Genomic DNA, 8,051 nt, shown 5'->3' with positions numbered 1-8,051 from the left:
ATATACTTTTACAAAAAAACAACCAATAGATATGCCACATTTTGTTTGCACCATTATATACCATTACAAAATCTATTCATCTCTATCTTCTACATCTGCACATGTAACCTGAAACAACACCAAAAAATCGCAATTCATACCATAATACAAACAAAATATAATTTACCATATGACAAACAACAACAAAATTGCAACACTTGAATATACTCAAAATTCTCATCATTTAAAGTAAGGTTACAATATACCTTATATAACTTTCAACTCAATTATGAATTTGCACCAATCCTCCTTAAGTTCATCCAGCTGAGAACTTGAGTAATAAGCATGCTTGAATTCATCAATGTACTACATAATAATATAACATAGTATGTTTAAATTAAAACTATTTAATTACATGAGAAATATATGTGTTTGAATATTAAAATAACTCCTAAGTTAGAAATCCATACCTTGGATGGAATCTCTATTCAATCCATAAGAAGAATTTCTTTCATGAACCTCAACATGTAAAAACCGCAATCTACTTCATTACGCTGCTCATGACACTACACATGAAAAGAAAATATGGATAAGACCTAAGTTTTATCAAGTATCATCAATATTAATATAATCAAAATTGTGATCATTAATTAATATACATCCACTATAATCCATGTAATGTTGTTGGATTTACTCTTTGGTACTTGATTACCTCTTTGTGCTCGGAAAACTTGTATAACGCTAATAAAACATAAACGAATATTTAGAACAATTGACATAAATAAATAAATAAATAAATATACACACAAATATTTAGAACAATCTCACTTACGTACCAACCATCTTCTTCATAGCTTCGTATGTACTTGGATCATTGTGTAAGGAATCCAGATAATATACAACTTCTCTGATAGGATTAATCACGACCAACAACCAATGTCCACTGTAAGATTAAACAAACGTGAGATGAAAACTTTCTACACAATGTCAAAATATGAAAAATTATAATAGATGAATTTAGAATGAAAATCTAACCCGTTGCCGGTAGTAAGCGGTAGAAAGAACAATTTTTCTGAATCTATGACGTCCATAAAGCGCTCGAGTACATACGAGATGACTTCATCTGATTTATGTATGATTAACCCTAAGTTGGTCTTCATGGGAGATAAGAAAGTGAATATTTGTTCCAATCCACTCGGGCGCTTCAATTTTTCATACAAAAACCTTAAATAGAATACCTCATTAACATTTTAAATGAGTAAATGAATTGTTCAATTAATTAAACAAATTAGGTTGTGTATACCTTATGTATGTATTAATAACACCGAGGCCTAACTGCTTATGTTGAAAAACTTGATCAAAATCCTCAATACCAATTACTTCGTCATATTGAAAACCAAAAATACCTTCCTCCATATGTACAGAACGAGTGTTTCCTTTCGGAATATCAGACATTTCTATAAATTTCACAAGGCACGACATAAACTTATTGGAAGTAGGTTTTTTCTTATCCGCAATCTTCTTAGCAACAACCTTTTTTTGTGTGCTAATTCCAGGCTTCTTACCCCTACTGACATCTTCAACCTGTTTAGCATGAACCTAAAGATCATATAATTAGTTAGGTGAAGTATAACATCACGAATTAACATTTTCCATGCTTATATATCATATAATTATGATGTACCTCTTTTATTAATGCAACTGAATCGATTTGCCGCGAAATCCCCTTGTCTTTTGCTTTGGATTTTGTTGGAGTCTAATTAACATAACCATGTAAAAATAAATGCACGTAAAACACGCCTAAAAACTTTGAAAACTCAAAGGTTCATATATATGGTTTTAAGCATACCTCATCATCTACACTGATCATACTTCATCACCAATTATGGTTTCTTGCTTCTTCTCCAAAATCAGGATAATCATCATCAATTTTCGACCACTATGGTGAATCTGCCGGATGTCGATACTTTCCATCAATAATTCTTTCATCTGCATGCCAAGTCAAGTGTCTTGCATCGGTTTCACTCCTAAACATGCCTCTAAATCTCGGAATTATATGAAAATACCATAAGACTTTTGCTGGAGACAATTTTTTCTTATATCGAGATTTCTCGCATTTAGGGCACTCATTTAACGATGCATATTCGTTACGAAACAAAACACAATCGTTTGGACAAGCATGTATCTTTTCATAGCTCATGCCAATAGAGCACAACATTTTTTTGGCCTCATATGTTCGATTAGAAGAACATTATCCTCCGGAAGCATATCTCTCATAAGGACTAATAATTCTGTGAAACTTTTATCCGACCATCCATTGCCTGCCTTTAAGTTGTACAACTTTAATACCGCAAACAGTCTTGTGAATTTAGGGCAACCTTTATAAAACGGTTTCTCTACATCGCTTACCATCCTCTCAAACATTTTGGGAAAATCCTTAAGATCTTCTTCAAGTGCTTCTGCAATCTCTTCGACTCGATCACAATCATATGTATCCATGTCATTGTCGTCTGGAGCATAGTTCGTCATATTACTTTTCTTCCCCAGTTCAACATTCTCGTTAATTTTCTCACCATGATATATCCAACACTTACAACTTCGATCAATCCCACGCGTCTGTAAATGAGATTTCAATCCATCTGCGCCAACCCGACCCGCATAACAACAACCCAAACAAGGACATTTCATTCGACTGGAGTCTTCGACGTGTTCAACAACAAACTTAACGAATTCCAATAGCCCATTCTCGTACTCTTTTGACAATCGATCGGCAATCATCCATTTTTTATCCATGGAATTACTACTTGAAGGTGTTTTAAATTGGCGGTATTTTGTGATAAAACATTCCTGGTGAATGTATGTGGAATTATGCAGGATCGTATGTGTATGGATGTTATGCTTGATGTCTTGACATTGGAATCTGACAGAAGTAGCTGTCATCTTTTAGTTGTGAGGTTTCATTTTTTATCTCAGGTCTCTTTAGGAAACTATAGATTATGCGATGTTTGTTTTGTGCTAAAATCAATTGAATCATAATGTATGTGATTATCCTATTGATGTAGAAATTAGGTTTACATGGGTAACCCTAATTTATGTATGAAAGGCCCATGGCCCAAGTCCTTCTGCTAGTTGACTATATATATCGACTGCAAATCCTACTTTCATCCGCAGAGTTTTGAGCACGAAAGATTATTAAACTCTCTGTGTTTCCACCGTGTGTGTTTCTTGTGATCCAAACAATTATCATGTTGATAATTGTTGTGGAGTAGTTTATTCGTGACTGTGTATTGTGAAGAACTGTTGTTCTGTAACTGTCTCTTGTGATCCACGCTATTATCTTTGATGATTGCGTTGGAATTAGTATGTGTTTTTGTTGTGTCACTCTAAGCTTTTAAGCACGAGTGTGTGTCTTTTGATTGAAGCTTTTCAGAAGATCAAGGTGTGTTTTTGAAGTGTGTCTTGTAACACCCCAAATCTACCCCGCAATTAACAGGAATATCAGAGTACAAAATTTCAAGCAATTAGAACATAACGATTCGGAGCGTCACATTTTAAACAACAAACATCGCATACATATATCCTGCTCAATCACTTAGATACATAGCACACATGTAGGAGAACAATATCGAAATCATTAATCATTGCCATCAAATCAAGTACTTGCATCGCAGCGGAAAATCACAAGTCAACAACCATACAACTCATAATGTCAAGGCCAAACACGGCACAATATATCTAACAAGTCTTAGCACAACATAAGGACAAAGTTCAACAAGGATAAACGCAAGAAACAAGACGTAAACAAGTAATCCAATGTTCCCCGAGTGCTACGTATCAGAGCATTGACACACACCGGCTCGAGCTATAGGTACACGACTACTCCGCGTCATTACCTGCACGTTACCAACGAAGGGCAACATTCAAACAGAAGGGGTGACATATCATTCATTATAAAGAAGCGTATGATAATATTCAAAGTGGAGAAATAATCATACATCGGTCACCACTTCTCAACATATATCACTTACTCATATTCACATCATTCACAACAATAATATCAATCTCAATTAAGGCATACATAGGAATTTAGCACATATGCTCAACGAAACAACCATCAAATCGACATAAGATAACATTCATGTTATGCACACACAATTATTCAAATACGACTCATCACACGACTTTACTTATGCAACTCGAACAATGCAAATGCATGTGGTACCATTGGAGTAAAACAGCCGTCTCAAACAATTGCCATTGGGCCGTCTCAAACATTCGCCACAAGGGCCGTCTCAAACAATGGCCACTAGGGCCGTCTCAAACAATGCAATGAATGTGACTCAATGATGCACATTCGCAATCACACTTAACGACATAATCGACTCAAACAACATAATATACGTATACGACATGATCAACTTAAACGACATAATCAATTCCGGATATCCAATGTCAACAAAATCCAATTCAAGGAGATTCCAAGAGTTTCCAAAGATATAATAAGCATATTCAATAGAAAGACATCAATTAGGACTTCACGTAGGTCCAAACGGCACTTAAAACGGAGTTACGGATCAAAAGTTATGGTCTTTACAAAATCTGCTCAAAATTGAACCCCTAGGTCGACGCAAACATCTCCCAGGTCGACGCAAACTACTTTAAGTCGACTCAAAACTCCTCTAGGTCGACCTAACTGAAGGAAAAATAGATTTTTTGGCTTTTTGTACTGTTTGGTCGACTCAGGTTCTGCATAGGTCGACCTAAGATGCGTGAAAACTCAGATTTCATCATTTTTCTTCCCTAATCCCCTCCTACAACACCCATTAACCCATACTCCATCCATACATCATTTGATAGCAAATTTAGCACACATGTAAGGTTCCTAAACTTATTTCTAATCATGGGTTTTCATACAAACATCATCAATCATACTTAAATTCACAATTTCATAGAAATCTAGTATGAACCCTAACAATCTCTATTCAATTTCTACATAATCATGGATAACAACATATAATCAAAGCCCCACCCAAAATATCATCATACATCCCTTTAGCATGAAAGAATCCCACCCTTACCTTAGGTTTGGATTGAAGACAACTCTATCTTCAATATGAGATTCCCCTCTTTCTCTTCACTCTACTCTTCTCTTCTTTCACAACTTTGTCAAAATGAGCTTCTAAGTCTAAAACCCCTAAAACCCTTGTTTTGTTAAACCCTTACTATCTTAAATTACTAATGGGCTCTAATTGACACCCCTCACTTACTAATATCAACTTAGGCCCAATAATCAACAATACTTACTATATTATATTATATACTAACAATTCCAAAATAAAACAACATAAAATCAATTAAGCATATCATTAACACATAATTCACAATTAATTCACGTAACTCACATAAATAAATAATTAAAGAAAAACGGTCGTTACATGTCTTCTATCTGTAATTGTTTATTGTGTATGTGTAATCACTGTTGTGATTGAGGGAGAGTGCAATGGAGATATTCCATATCTAGGTAGAACCTAGGTAGAAGGGTCATTGGGTAGTGATTAAGTGATAAGCTGTAAACGGGGGAGTTTAGCTTTGAATTGATACTACTGATAGTGGACTTCATCCCTGGCTTGGTAGCCCCCCAGAGTAGGTTGTTTGAACTAAACTGGGTAAATAATTCTGTATGTTCTTTAATGTTTTATGTTGTTTGTTATTATTGTCTGTGCTGCGTAATTGTGGATGTCATAACATCCAGTTTGACATCGAGCGTTTGTAACTAGAATTTTAAATTGGCATCAGAGCAGGCACCCTGCCTTTTTACATCTGGGTGAGATCTAGGGACAGCAACATTTTGGTACTATGAACAAAAATAAATAGAACACTGCACAATATGTCACTGCACTAACGAGTGCTTATGAATCTGATGATGATTCCAATGGTGATGAATTAACCTTTGATGAGCTTGCAACCTCCTACAGAGAGCTATATGCCAAAAGTACTGAAGTATGTAAGCAAGTGGAGAAGCAAAAAAGGCTCATAAAGGAGTTGGAAGCTGAAAAGAAAGAACATCTTGCAACCATAGAGTCACTCAATGATGAGATCAGCATGCTAAACTCCAAGATGGATCAAATGTCAAAATCTGTCAGAATGTTAAATTCTGGAACTGACTCCCTGGAAGAGATACTGCAAATTGGACAGAGATCAGGAGACATGTCTGGAATAGGATTTGTGGGAAGATCAGAATCCATCTTAGGTCTCAAAAGTCCAAAACCTGAAGTTCACGTTCCAGATCGGATGTCTAGACCAATGTCACAACATCATAAGGACAGAAGGATAAATCATGTTAGGAGGAAATTTAATCAATGGAGATGTCATCACTGTGGAAGATTTGGTCACATAAAATCTTTTTGTTTTAGATTGTATGGCTATCCCAATCAGTTGCCTCAAAAGAAAACCAAGCAAAGCGCCTCAGTCAAGAAACAACAATGGGTTCCTAAAGGCGTTGCCTTAATGGCTCACACTCCCCTGCGAGTATCATTAAAAGAAGACTAGTATTTTGATAATGGTTGTTCAAAACACATGACAGGTACAAGAAATCTGTTAATAGATGTCAATCCTTATTCCTCTAACTATGTCACGTTTGGTGATGGAGGAAAAGGAGAAAGCCAAGGGATTGGAACTCTAGAATATTCTAAAGGTCCAAATCTGAACAATGTTCTTCTGGTAAAAGGACTGACTGTGAATCTAATTAGCATCAGTCAACTGTGTGACCAAGGCTTCAATGTCAGATTCACCAAGAATGAATGCATTGTCACAAGTGAAGACCATACGGAAGTCATAAGGGGCTCTAGGTCTAAAGAAAACTGCTACTTATGGGAACCTAGTATTTTAAACTGTTCCTCAAAAGACTCCATGACCAAGGAAGAGATCAAGGAAAATCAACAAGAAAGATCAGTTAAAAATGTAGCTGAAAATTTGAGAGAATCAGATAGAGAAACATCTACCAGCGATCTCACGGCCAGAGAACTTGTTACTATTCTCTCTGAAAACTATCTAAGAAATGAGAGACTATATGCAAGAATATTAGGGGATAGAAGTACTTACACTCTCCTTCAAGAAGAAAACATAAGCCTTCGGTCAAACATTGATGCTCTGAAAGAGAAGTTGTTGAACAAATTTCACAACAAGGATGAAGAAGTAAGAAAGCAGACTTACTTGATGGAACAGATGATGCCTAATTAAAGGATGCAACATAGAAGGCAACATCAAGAAAGGAGAAAATATTTCCCATATAAGAGATGCTATCAATGTGGCGGGACAAATCACTTGAAGTCCACATGTCCTGAAGCTCATGCTCTTACCAGAAGGATGATATATCAACAGAGAAATCCCTTAAAAGCTGAACCATATCTCCTCGAGCTAAGTGATGAAACTGAGCATCCAAGTTTAAATACAAAGATTTCAGGAAGAAAAATAAACAGCGTAAAAAGGAGAAGACCGTATCAAACTCCTAAAACATGGTATGAAAGAAAAGCTGGAAATGGATACGAAGAAGATATATTCAAAACCTTCTTTATAAAAAGTGAAGGTGAAAAACTAATGTTGTCTGAATACAATGTCACTCAGAATCTCATGACATTGTACTATGAGAGGGGTACTAATGTGTCAAAGAAAACCACCCAACTCATCAGAACCAAGCACATGGATACAACATGTCTCTCTCCCAAGAAGCTTGCAGCAAACAAAGTTTTTATCATGAAGCATGAAACTTCTAAGCTACCAAGTGGAGACATCCTTCCTGAGAATCTAATCACTCTCCAAATTGAAATCTTGAAGAACAAATTAGTTATTTACTCCTGTGAAGTGTTATAGCAATTACAATGTCTAGGGAACTATTTTTTGAACAAAGAAAATAACTCAGATTTAATGATTGGTCAAAATTTATATTCCCCCTCCAAGTACAACTCTTTCATCTATTCCTTCATTCCCACTTTGCTGGTCTCTTACACTTCTCTCATGTCTCATCCGACAACAAAAACAACCAGACACTTAGATCGGCTCCAACATCTTCCTCA

At 35.8% G+C, this 8,051-nt stretch overlaps 1 long non-coding RNA gene across 1 annotated transcript; it reads right to left on the bottom strand.

The window, feature by feature from the left end:
* Positions 1 to 547, bottom strand: LOC131646257 (uncharacterized). Its single transcript, XR_009297381.1, has 3 exons — positions 450 to 547; positions 246 to 345; positions 1 to 108 (listed from the first exon to the last, which is right to left on the bottom strand). It is a non-coding gene; the product is annotated as an uncharacterized LOC131646257 (long non-coding RNA).
* Positions 548 to 8,051: the final 7,504 nt, after the last annotated feature.

The sequence above is a fragment of the Vicia villosa genome, linkage group LG2 (assembly GCF_029867415.1).
Source record: "Vicia villosa cultivar HV-30 ecotype Madison, WI linkage group LG2, Vvil1.0, whole genome shotgun sequence".
In the NCBI taxonomy this organism is placed as follows: domain Eukaryota; kingdom Viridiplantae; phylum Streptophyta; class Magnoliopsida; order Fabales; family Fabaceae; genus Vicia; species Vicia villosa.
Note: the sequence above shows the minus strand (reverse complement) of the source record. Positions and strands in the feature narration are given on the sequence as shown.